Source organism: Ursus maritimus, unplaced genomic scaffold (assembly GCF_017311325.1).
Source record: "Ursus maritimus isolate PB19 unplaced genomic scaffold, ASM1731132v1 scaffold_6, whole genome shotgun sequence".
Taxonomy (NCBI): domain Eukaryota; kingdom Metazoa; phylum Chordata; class Mammalia; order Carnivora; family Ursidae; genus Ursus; species Ursus maritimus.
Window position 1 is genome coordinate 28712886 of NW_024426774.1, and position 12382 is coordinate 28725267.

The 12382-nt window shown below is 41.6% G+C and overlaps 1 long non-coding RNA gene across 1 annotated transcript in view; it reads right to left on the reverse strand.

The window, feature by feature from the left end:
- Positions 1–321: 321 nt before the first annotated feature.
- LOC121100989 overlaps positions 322–12382 on the reverse strand; it is a 34117-nt gene continuing 22056 nt past the window's right edge. Inside the window, exon 3 of the long non-coding RNA XR_005832802.1 lies at positions 322–395. This is a non-coding gene — a long non-coding RNA (uncharacterized LOC121100989). The remainder of the gene's footprint in view (positions 396–12382) is intronic.

Here is a 12382-nt window from a genome sequence, read left to right on the forward strand (position 1 = left end):
AATTGCGAAATTGTTGATCATCTCTTCCAACTTACCGTTTGATTGAAACTGGATTTTATACAATAATGTCAATTAACTTCAAAGTAATCCAAGATTAATAAAATAGACGGTTAATTGGAAGACTTAAGTCAGAGGGACTCATTCTGAGGAGGAGAAATTCAGTGGAGATGGGAAATCTCTCTGGCCCACACAGGAAAAAATGTGAAGAAAAGAGAAAAAGGTGCCAACCTTCAAGAACACAAAGTCCACTTCCTATTGAATTGGGAGGAAAATGAATGAAAAACCAAAAGTAAGAAAGCTCTATTGAGCACAATGACTCACTGTCAGAAGGTGACACCAGGGAAGTCCGACAGGGTGTTTCAGGAGACCAGGTGGCATCTAGAGGCTCCACCAGTCTATAGAAATGGAGAGACGCAGACGATTCAGAGGAGTTTGCAAAGAGAAACCAGGTGGCTTGGGTCACATTTGGATGAGATAAACTGGTCTGTAAACGACTTAACTTTTTGTCTGATCCCTGGATCACCTGTTACACATTTAATGTTGCTCGTATGCATTGCATTCTATTTTCCAGTATACTTATTAGTATAAATTTCTTATAAGGGTATTGGTCCCAAATTTTCCATACTCTTAAGAGTGTTAGGACAAGGGAAACAAAGGATCCAGAAATATTCCACAAAATCAACCAGAGTCCCCCAAAATTTGCAAAGATGAGGGTGTCACAAGAATGAGCATTAAAATTAAAGTGCCCTACTTCTTTGGAGTTGTGTTTTCTTAGGTCCTTCTTTCTTATTCTTCTCCCTCCAAGGTTTTGTTTCCAGAGATGTTAAAATTTCTTTTGTCATATATAAATAAAATCTTAAAAAAAAAAAAAGCCCCTCTCCCTGCTTGTGTACTCCCGCGCCCCCTCCCCAAACAAATAAAATCTTTAAATTTTTTTTTGCTATCTTTGGAGAAGAAAAATTTTGTTGTGAGTGGGGTTGTGATGGGTGAGACTAAGAGTGGGGATGCCTGTTCTACACGTAGTATTATAATTTTGGAAGCTGTAAGTAAACAGGATTTTTTTTCTTTGTTTTTTTAGAGTGGTCAAAATATCTTGTCATCAAAAGAGCTGCACCAATATTGCTGCATCAAAATAGCCTCATCAAAATGTTATGGATCTAATATCACCTCACAACTGTCAGAATGGCTAAAATCAAAAACAAGAAACAACGAGTGTTGGCAAAGTTGTGAAGAAAAAGGAGCCCTCTTGCACTGTTGGTGGGAACGCAACTGGGTACAGCCACTGTGGAAAGTAGTGCGGAGGTTCCTCAAAAGATTAAAAATAGAATTACCCTATGATCCAGTCATCACACTACTGGGTATTAACCCCCGATATACAAAAACACTAATTCAAAAGGATGTATGCACCCCTATGTGTATTGCAGTATTATTTACAATAAGCAAATTATGGAAGCAGCCCAAGCGTCCGTTGATAGATGAATGGATAAAGAAGACGTGGTATATATACAATGGAATATTACCCCGTGATAAAAAAGAATGAAATCTCACCATTTGCAACGACATGGATGGAACTAGAGACTATAATGCTAAGTGAAATAGATCCGTCAGAGAAAGACAAATACCATGATTTCACTCACATGTGCAATTTAAAAAACAAATGAACAAAGGAAAAAGAGACAAAACAAGAAGCAGACTCTTAATTACAGAGAACAAACTGATGGTTATCAGAGGGGAGGGGTGTTGGGGGGCGGGTGAAATAGGTGAAGGGGGTCAAAGAGTGCACTTATCATGATGAGCACTGAGTAATGCACAGAATTGTTGAATCACTACATTGTACACCTGAAACTAATGTAACACTGTATGTTAACTACACTGGAATTAAAATTAAAAACAAAAAAATTTTTAATGCTACGGATCTAAATACACCACTTAAGTCAGATAAAGTTTGGATCTACAAAAACAAAACAATGTGGCCTATTAAAGATCATTGTTTGCATAACTTAAGCAAACACACACATAATTGCTCAATTTTCTACTTGACTAGGGTAGACACAGAAGTAAGTGAATTGTTTCTAATCTGATATTAGATGGTTAAGACTAGTTGTCTTGGGAATTCCTTGTTATTTTTTAAAGAAAGAAATGTTACTTTAATTAAATGTTGTAGAAAGTAATCGTTAACTCTGAAGGACTGATTTGCCCTTTGGAAGACTGAGAGCTCCAACGGACTGAATTAGCATCAGTGCCTAAATGTCAGGAGCTTGGTCATCCCCTCCGGTCTGCCGGCAGGACTCCAGGCTCCGCCACACCAAAGGTCACTGGGTGAGGGTGTGCTGAGGGAGCCAGGACCCTCGGGGTTGCATCTAGGGGCCAGAAAACCTCAGCCTCAACCTTCTTCTCCTGTTATGGACTGAATAGGGTTCCCTCAACATTCCTATTGTTGACATCCTAACCCCCAGTACCTCAGAATCTGACTATATATAAAGTGTTTAAAGAGGTGATTAAGTTAAAATGAGGCCATTAGGGTACAGCCCTAATCCAATCTGATGGTATCCTTGTAAGAAGAGAAGGAGATCCCTGGGGCATGTCCACACATCAAAAAGACCACGTGAGGACAGAGCAAGAGGGCAGCCATCTGCAAGCCAAGGAGAGAGGCCTCAAAAGACACCAACCCTGCTGACCCTTTGACCTTTGACTTCCAGCCTTCAGAACTGTGAGGAAATAAAGTTCTGTTATTTGAAGTCACCTGGTCTATGGTATTTTGTTATGGCAGTCCTCACAAACTAACATGTCTCCCAAAGTCACCTCAGTGGTTTCTGGGAGTCCCCACAGGGCACCTCACTTGAGCTCAGGACTGACATGATCCCATTCTTTTTTCTGGCTTCCTTGTCAACCTTGAGTATTGGTCTTTCCTAGAACAGTAACAAGATGTTAAATGGGTGACTCACTAATTAAGAACCAAACCAGAACTTTCCCTGTACCCTATCAACCATCTACAGGAGACGAGACTAGAATTATAAAGACGGCTTAGCGTCATGGAGACACAGAGCTGCCAGCCAGATTGATGGGGACTGGGGTCCCCAGACTCAAGCCAGACAGAGGGCTTCTCAAGAACCAGAGAGTGGCCAGAGCTTGCACGAAGGGGGACCAGTGTCTTTCCCTCCAGCAAGATGGTTACTGAGATGCAGGACTTAGACTTCAGAACCCTATGGGCCCAGGGTGGGGCACCATGAGCAAGTTCTTAGGAGAACCTGATGTATGTCCCCTGGAGCTCTGGGGTATATGTGAATCTAAGAACTAGGGCTTCCTCTTACCTAGAGAATTCTGAAGGGAGGAGGATGGAGGAGCTGCCTGTGATGTCGGGGCCAAGAGAGAAGGCAACAGAGGGGACAGCCCATGGTTTGTTGGGCAAGGGTTATGATTTTACCCTGGGAACCAAGGGGCATGCTAGAAGGAAGCTAGACTCAAGTCATCTTGAAAGGGTCCCACCAAAAAATCTGAGCAGGGTTGAGGAGCCCTAGCAGGAGACCACCTCAGTCTAGGAGGAGGAGGGGACATAGAGCAACAGGGATTTTGATGAAGGTGTGAAAGGGCAAGCGAAAGCCCCTTCTCTGCTGCCTCCCAGGCCGGCCTGTGCAGGGGAGGGGAGGAGTTTTGACGTGAGTCTGACATGGAAGTTGTTATTGACATGGAGTCAGACTTCTCTGTACGTGAAAATCAGACTGTGCTGATTTGTGAACATGACTGAAAAGCTAAGGAATCTGGCCAACATGCCAGTCAGAAGTGGTGATGGGAAACCAGACAGAGTATGTTTGCAGGCTGAGATGGGGCCGGGGCCAGGGGCAGGGGGTGAGGGACGGGGAGGAGATCTTTTCCATGTCATACTTACCCAAGTTCAACCGATTCAATACAGTCGGCTCACCAGCTTTAGCTCCAACCGCCTTAACAGACACCATGCCAGTCCTCCATTCTCCTCTCTCCTGGCTGGTTCCCACTCCCTGCCTTTCCCATTGCACAAAGCCCTCTCATTTTCTTTTAACAACAATGTCCCAATAGATATCAACTCATGCAAATATAAATGCTTAAGGGCTTTGCCACCCCAACGCAATCAGACTTGACCTTGACTGAGATCACCTGTCACCCCTATAGCAGTAATTAATCTATATTTAAACCACCAAATAAAGACAATACCAAGGAGAAATAGGTACTAGAAGATGAAAGCACAGCTGAAGGCCCTCTAATGAATAGTTCTCCAAACGTCCAGGCTGCAAGAAGGGTGCAGTGCAGCGGCCTCGATAGGTCACAGATCAAGGGGAAAACCCACCAAGCCTCTGGTCTATAGAAGATCATGAAAGAGGGATAGATGGAGGGTATTAACTACTAGAAATCACAGGGGACCAAAGATGCCAGCTGTATGGAATAAAGGAAATTTGAGAGAAAGTACAGTTTGGGTGAAAGTGACAATGTAACCTTTTGCTGTGAGATGCTTTGATAATGGGTCAGCACAGAAGGCAGACAGCCCTACCTTAAAACTTAGGGCTTTGGTATTTGACCCCTAAGGGCCCTCTCTCCTTTGCTGAATAGCCGGTTTGATGCGAATACACCCTCATTTTTATTTCTCAAATTTTTCCGCGTTATTCATTTTTTTCTCCTTTGTTATTCAAGTTCACTTTGTCACAAGCCTCAACCTCCCAGTCCCCCAGACAGGGACGTCTCTGTGCATATTCGTGGAACATACTGATGGAAAGGAGAAAAAAACAGTAGGTCAGAAGATTCTAAGGCCTCTCACTCTTGATAGGATCTCATTACTTTGTTCAATACACTTGCACTAATGGAATAAAAACATCCAAAATTTAAGAGGCAGCGGACACCATCTCCTCTGTCATTAGCACCCAAGAAATACTTGAGGTTACAGAGACCTGAAAATCTCTCCCCACGCTCCTAGTAAAATGCATAGAAAAACAATAGCATAGATTAAGAGAACAAAGGAGAGACTGATAAGCCTCTATTATTATGGGCAGTGTCCTACCTATGAATAATTTATAAAGTGGAAGTTCTATGAATTGCTTTGAAGATTGATTTGTTTCTAAGTTTGTTCTATATCTCAAAGTGATATTAAAATTAAAGTTTCCCATAGGCAAAGGGTGACACAAGCTAAAGACGTTGCTTTTAATACTCCCTGAAGCAGGCATTGATTTGATCTGTGTTTAATAATAAATGTTAAATGACCCTGGAGCAGGGATTCATTTCCAGTGTCTAATAAAATAAACAATATTTAGTTCTTTGAAATTAAATTCTTTAATTGAAGATCTCTTATAAGGACATGTGGCACTTACATCTCCCAAAAATGTCAGAACAGTAAAGAAGGATCACCAAATTACTAGCTTCCTCTACATATTTTATTTGCAAATAATGATGGTTATACATGCATCAAACTGTTTTTGAAAAATAAAACACTTGTAAATGGTTTCATAGAATTATAGTATTTTCATTTATATCCTTGGAACTTTTAATTAGGCTGCGAAGTTCTTTGAATCCAGAAAGTTCTTTCTCATGCTTAATAATTGTGTTATCATATTGCTCATTTTAATAATTTGAAAATACCTGGTTTTAAAATATGGGGTGCCTGGGTGGCTCAGCCGGTTAAGTGTCCGACTCCTGATTTTGGCTCAGGTCATAATCGCAGGGTTGTGACACAGAGCCCCGCGTCAGGCTCTGCCTTGGGCACAGAGCCTGCTTAAGATTCTCTCTCTCCCTCCTCCCTCTGTCCCCGATCCCCTGGCTCTCATTCTCTCTCTTTCTCACTCTCTCTCTCTCTCTAAAAAAAAATAAATAAATAGGGGCGCCTGGGTGGCTCAGTCAGTTAAATGTCTTCCTTCAGCTCAGGTCATGATATCAGGGTCCTGGGATTGAGCTCTGCTGAGCAGGGAGTCTGTTTCTCCCTCTCCCTCTACCCCCCACCCCGACACTCACACACTCTGTCTCTCTCTCAAATAAATAATCTTTTATAAATAAAATAAAATAAAATAAAATAAAAGGTGGGTAAGACATGCACCAGATGCTGTTATATGATTTTTAAATCCATGTATTCATTCACTCAGCTCAACTACTGCCTTCAGATATCATTCTTTACCCAAACCCCCTACATACATAACTTATTTTATCCCCATTCCTTCACATTTTTCTATTCCATTTGTCTCCTTCCTTATCTCCAATTAGTTTAATCACTTTCTCATTTCCCATTTATTCCTCCATTCTTTCATTCTCTTCATTTGTCCCCACCGACTTTCTCCCTCCTGCAAATCTTTTTCATGAGACTTGGACTCAAGCCATTTATATATTAAGAACATGTGAATATATTCTCCAGCTACTGCAGTATTTTCCTTGTCATTCAGAAAGACATCTGTAATCCTATCCATGTCATCTTTACTGGCTAACCCAAGCCTACTCCTACCAGATGAGTAAACCACCTGTTACCCCCCTTACTGTTGTCTCATGGTCATATCCAGTGATCAGGCTGGACACTAACAGGAAGGGCAAACTGGGAGGGTGGCCAAGCTGCAGCTAGGCTGGCCACTGGAATTGGATTAGCCTGGGCAGGGGCTGCATCCAAGTTATTAGCAGGGCAACGTGTTCAGAAAACAGGGATGGATTCTGTAAGAACCTAGATCAGGTTCACTGGGCTCTCTGTCCTCCCAACTGAGCAAAGCACACTCATCACTATGAGGGATCCAGGAACAGGCAATATCTAGAGACTCAGGCAGGCAGAAAAAAGGTTAGGTTTGGGGTAGTCTTCTGGCAACCAGCCAGCCTCTCCAGGTCATGACTGATCCAAAAAAATGAAGAAATATTGAACCTTCCTGTAGGATGTGGTGCAGGAATGAATTTACCATGAGGCTAAGGAAACTTAAGCTTCAAGGACCCTCCCTCAACCTGCACAAAACCCTTCCAAGACCCTGGGAGAGGCCTTAACAAAGCAAAGAATGCAGTCAGTTCACACAGTATTAAAGATGACTCACTGCCCCCAAAATTTGCATTGCCCTGAAATCCTAGAACTCATGTAAGAAACTTGAGAGACATTTTTCTAAATTTGACTATAAATCTGACATGTTTCCCTGACAGTATTACTTACAAGTCGTGAACCTGAAACTTCTCTAAACTATCAATAATAAAAAAAAGAATATTTTGATGAACTACGGTAGAGGAAAGACTAACTTTTATTTCTACTGTTTATGAAAAATGATGTTACAAAATTGCAGTCTCGTGGAGGCAATTCAAGGGTAGCAGCCACAACGTCAGGGACAGGTATTAGAGAGACCTGTTAGAAAGTCAATTATATTAAAGTGTAATGTTATTTTTCTGGATTTTATAATGTTTGTGCTATTTGTCATCTTTTTAGAAAATAAATTGTCATAAATTTTCTTCATTCTAAATATTGACTTTGATGACTAATTTTGTCTTTTTTTAAAATATATAGTTTTATAAGCTTCAGAGTGCACAAAATCTGGATCAGCCCTTAATCGAGTGTCCTCTGCTGATGAGGTGGGTTCAACGAGACAGGGATGGCCTGCTGCCGACCATTGTTTGCAAGTAGCTAAATATGCATGGATACATAATGTTTAAAGCTTTAGTAAAAACTGCAAGTGGCTGGGCTGTCCTTCAGTATACATGTGTCTTGGGGGGAGATTTCATTAAAGCCACATAAGAAGGTATCTGTAGCAGGTGCTGCTAGTCTATATCCAAACCCGTAAATATGAGCTAAGATGTAAGCTTAATTTATTTGACATAGATCTGAGTCCAATTCGGATGCTTTAAAATGATTTTTTAAAAATTTTGCATTCTTATATCCTATGTATTCTTCCTCTGAAGTACATGTGTATTAAAAATGTGAAGAGTCAAGGGTGCCTGGGTGACTCAGTCAGTTAAGTGTCTGCCTTGAGCTCAGGTCATGATCCCAGGGTCCTGGGATCGAGACCCATATCGGGCTCCCTGCTCAACGGGGAGCCTGCTGTTCCCCCTGCTTGTGCTCTCTCACTCTCTGTGTCAAATAAATATATAAAATCTTTTTTAAAAAATGTGAAGAGTGAAGCTGATCAAAAGTATAGAAGAATATGGGGTGCCTGGGTGGCGCAGTCATTAAGCGTCTGCCTTCGGCTCAGGGCGTGATCCCAGCATTCTGGGATCGAGCCCCACATCAGGCTCCTCCGCTAGGAGCCTGCTTCTTCCTCTCCCACTCCCCCTGCTTGTGTTCCCTCTCTCGCTGGCTGTCTCTCTATGTCAAATTAATAAATAAAATCTTTAAAAAAAAAAGTATAGAAGAATAGAGACTCCTAGAATTTGCTCTGAACAATGGATAAAAAGGCAAAATTAAGCAGTTTCTTTCTTTCGTGAAAACTGAGATGGTGAGTGAACAGTACTGAGGGACAGTATTTTGAAGAGGGGTAGGGAGCTGGCTGCGGCAGCCTGTCAGGATTTCGCCAGTGCTTTCCCAAACTACAGGGACATCAGGGGAACAGACGTTGACGAGTCACAGAAGCCTAACAGCTTCAACCCGTGATAATGAACAGACTTTTGGGGGCTGAGGCCATCAGCCACTTCTCAGGCAAGGCCTTTGACCTACCTCATGATTGCTCCCCACTTCACCTCCAAGACAAACTGGTAGTGCAGTTAATTCACAGCCATAGAAATCACACCAGTCACAACGGTCTCACTTAATGGCATTAACTAACATCCAAACTAAACAAACTTGTGAGATTCAAATCGGTTGGCATTCCTGACTTACACAAAAGTAACAAAAGTTGAAGAGTCCATTAATCACACCCACCAGGTTACCCTCTTCCACAGCGCAGAGGCTAGGAGTCGACAGCTTTTAGTTCCTGTGAGGTTTTACTGAAACATGCTCATTAGTTTACACACTGCCTAAGATTGCTTCACACTACAACAGCAGAATGGAGTCGTTTCCCCAGGCCGGCAAAGCCTAAAAGATTTACTATTTGCTTTCACAGGTAAAGTATGCCAACCTCTGGACTAGAGGGATCGGGCTATGAGGCTACTACCATAATGAGGAAGGGGCAGAATTTGCTTCTGAGAAGTGTGAAGTCATGGGCATCCTGTCCAGCACTCCCTTTTCTTCCTGAGCCCATAGAACAGTCTGTAGGAAAGAAATGAAGAGAAACAGACTACTGGAAAATTAGGCTTTGCATAATGAAAAAAAAATCGTTAGGAAAGAAAGAAAAGGCAGATACCTTATTTTTTTGCATACCAGCTATGGCTTTTTGCTCGAAGATTTTTCTAGGGCCCAACCACTGTTCACTGTTCAGGGTAAACTACTATTTCCAAACAAACAGAAAAGAAAGATCAATGGTTTTCTGATCTTGAGATGGAAAAAATGTTTTCTGAGCATAAAAGCAAAGACAGAAACCAAGGGAGAAAAAAAAAACGACAACCTTCAGTGAAATACTGAGTAGAAATTTTTATAAGTTATTGATATATATCCATCCAACACATAATTTCATCTCCTTAAACCACCTGCAAGGACAACAGAGAGGGTATGAGATAAAAATGTTGAGTATGATGTGGGTGTGAGTTAGTGCCCAGAGAAGTCTCTGTATACTAATCAAAACCACTTTTCAAGACAGAATATCGAAATGAGGGAAGTGGCTGCCCTAGTAAAGGAAGAGGATCAGACAGCTGGGACTGGAGGTCTGGGCTTCTGACCATTACTTCTCACATCACAGCAATACCCACAGGAGAGCCATTTCATGGACCACTTTCCATTGGCATTGTGGGTAGGGCTCATTGGCCAGTGAGAGCAGAGCTGCCATGATTCCATAGAGGGAATCTCACTTCACTGCACTGGCTTTGAACCATCCTCTCTGCCCTTTTATGTAGCCCTTTGTGATCTGGATAAGAAGAGGTAGGAAGGAGAAATAATAAAAAACATTTTAAGAAGCCACACATCTCTAATTTCATTATCTGTTAAACTGTAACAGATAATAGGTTAAAACTATATTTTATGAAGGAAATTTTAAAACCTTAATTAGATCTTCAAAATCCAATCCTGAGGCAGCAATCATATAGCAAAATTAGTAGAACTGATTTAATTTTTTAAATTAATTTCTTCATGTTATAAAACACCATAAACAGAATTAAAAGGCAAATGATACTGGGATTATATTTGAAACATAAATAAGAGAGAAAAGATGAAAGTCCTTAATATATGAAGGTCTTTTGCAAAGCAATGGAAAGTAGAGATAGCCCTAAAAGAGGTAAAGATGATGAGTGATCAATTTGTGAAAGGACAAATGGCTAACAAACGAATTAAAAATTCAGTCTCAATAGCTAACGAGGAAATACAAATTAAAACAACAAAATATTCAGGGCCTATAAATCAGAAGGTAATTTTTAAATGAAAATATAAAACATTTTTTGTGGTGAAGGTTAAAGGGAATAGGTATTTTCAGATGCTTAGGGACTGGGTATAAATTGGCACAAACTCTCTGGGGGCAATTTGGCACATATGGTATATCAGTGAGTGTTCAATCACGCATCTTAGGCGGAGGAAATCTAACACAGGAGTTGGTTAGAAAATTGTTAGCAGAGCTGGAAGAATGAAAGGGGAAGATGGGTATTTCCCAGAGACCACAAGCACCACTACCAACCCTGCGCAGAGAGCTGACATTCTGTTGGTGTTTCTGGACTTGCTGCTGGAGACTGTAATCACTTGCAGTTGGCTCTCATGACTGCTGATGGAGCCAGATGAAACAACAACAAAAAAAATGGCTTCTACCCAGCAGGCAAAGGAATCTGGGAAATGTAGTTTGCAGGCCCCTACACCCCTCTACAGAGGAGAGTATAAAATATAAAACTCCAGGGCATGCATCAATAAAAATGTTTACACTGTCTCTTACAACAATTTGTAGCAAAACATAATAAGTAGCAACAATAAGTAGCAAAACACAAAAAGATTTAGGTGCAAGGACATTTGTAATGATGTCACACTGAGTAATATTTGCCATGTCTTGTTCTTTTTCCCCTCTGGCTCCTTTGTGATTGGGTGGGGCCTTGCAAATAGATTTGACCTATGAGTTCAGAAGTGGCATGTGCCCATTTCAGGATGCATTTAATTGCCAACATGAATCTCTCCAGAGTTCTCTTTTCCTTCTGGCACAGTGACCAATGACATTCGAGATGATGCCTCTCTGTTAGACTTGGTGTCTACGTGACTATGATGTGCAGAGATCCTTTGCTAACCCCATACATGAGTGAAAAATAAATCTCTGTTATTTTAAGCCACCGAGATTTAAGAGTTGTTTGTTTTAACAACATAGGCTAGACAACTCTGGCTTGCACACATTGAATGACTTATGAAAGCAGAGAATTACAAACAACCAATGTGTTCAATGATATGGGAAAGTGAAATAAATTGCTATATATCCATATTATGAAATATGCTGTTGCCAGTGAAAAATGCTTTTGAAGAATATCGAATGAGATGAGGAATTCTTCACCATAGAAAATTAAATGGAAAAAATAGGACATAAAACAATATCTATTACATGAGATTCATACATTTGATTATATATTAAGTGCTCTGGGCAGTATGTGCTCCAAGATGTTAGTTACTGTGTGATAAGAAACATGTAAACGTCATAGTACTGGGCTCAATTGATGAATCACCCCAGATCTGGACACATGTTTTACAATCTGATCAAGGTGGTCTGAAGCAGTGGCTTGTATTGTACCTGTGGCCGGGGCATCACTTGGGGGCACGACCAGCCAGGACCTCCCCTGGACTTCCCTCTTACTCTTGGGCTTTGAGTTAATTGATGCTTCAGAACCCATTAAGCGCCCACCCCATGGAGCCTGTGAGGCTGCGTGCTCCGGGCAGCGGGGTGGGAAGTGCCAGTGACTCGCACCCATACTGTGGCTTGCCCTGAGGAAAGTGGCTTATGCTGCAGAAGCCGCGGTTTCTCTCTTGGATCTACCCTCCCCAGCAGCTGAGGGAGGGACCAGGAGGTACAACCTGGAAGCGTGGGGGTAACACCCTGCGGAGCAAACTTTGATCCATCGGAAATGGAAGCCAGAGGATAATTCTTCCCCCCGCCACCCCCAGACCCGAGATGTAATAGTTTCATACCATCTCTCTGCAGACGTCCTGCAAGAACAAGAAATCGATGGCACTTACAATCAAGCCATGGCCAGCTTCATAGCGGGCTCGTTCCTATTTACTCTGCTCCATCCTTCATGGGATTGCACTTCCCAATAAAGCGTTTTAAGGTTTAGCTTCAGGTACCATTTTTTAGAAAATTGGCCTAAGGCAGTTATTTACACATCCCTAGACATCTTGTGGTTGCAGTCTAAGAGTGAGGCTTCTAAAACAGTT